Raw genomic sequence first — 434 nt, 5'->3', positions numbered from 1 at the left:
GGCATTTGACCAACGAGGTACTTCTACAACCATATTAAACAGAATCTGTTGAAGGCAGAACAACATTATTAGCATCTATTTTGCCATAAAATCCAAAAATGTGTAGACTGATGAATGTTTACCTCATTCGTTTTGATTTTCTTTGGTGGAACATCACATTTCCTGATATGAGAGAAACATGCCATTAGAAAACACTCAATAAGATTACTGCATTAATTCAACACTCATTTATTTATCATAACCTTATCTAAAACCACTGAAGTACATTATACAAACCTGTTGGTCAGCAGCAAACAGAAGGAGAGATGCACTTTCCATCTGAAGCTCCTGCGAAGCTAATGTTACAATTTGTATCATCTTTCCGAACTCGATTCGTCTCAATGTATCACTGAAGTAACATTCTCTCACTCTGAGTGTTTAATGAAGTTCTCTCA

At 35.5% G+C, this 434-nt stretch overlaps 1 long non-coding RNA gene across 1 annotated transcript; it reads right to left on the bottom strand.

The window, feature by feature from the left end:
• On the bottom strand, window positions 1-390 carry LOC107734805 (uncharacterized). The gene is made up of 3 exons (XR_001639173.1): window positions 277-390; window positions 123-162; window positions 1-45 (listed from the first exon to the last, which is right to left on the bottom strand). It is a non-coding gene; the product is annotated as an uncharacterized LOC107734805 (long non-coding RNA).
• Between the last annotated feature and the right edge of the window lie 44 nt (window positions 391-434).

This window comes from Sinocyclocheilus rhinocerous, unplaced genomic scaffold (assembly GCF_001515625.1).
Source record: "Sinocyclocheilus rhinocerous isolate Xijiao unplaced genomic scaffold, SAMN03320098_v1.1 C35302398, whole genome shotgun sequence".
Taxonomy (NCBI): Eukaryota; Metazoa; Chordata; class Actinopteri; order Cypriniformes; family Cyprinidae; genus Sinocyclocheilus; species Sinocyclocheilus rhinocerous.
Note: the sequence above shows the minus strand (reverse complement) of the source record. Positions and strands in the feature narration are given on the sequence as shown.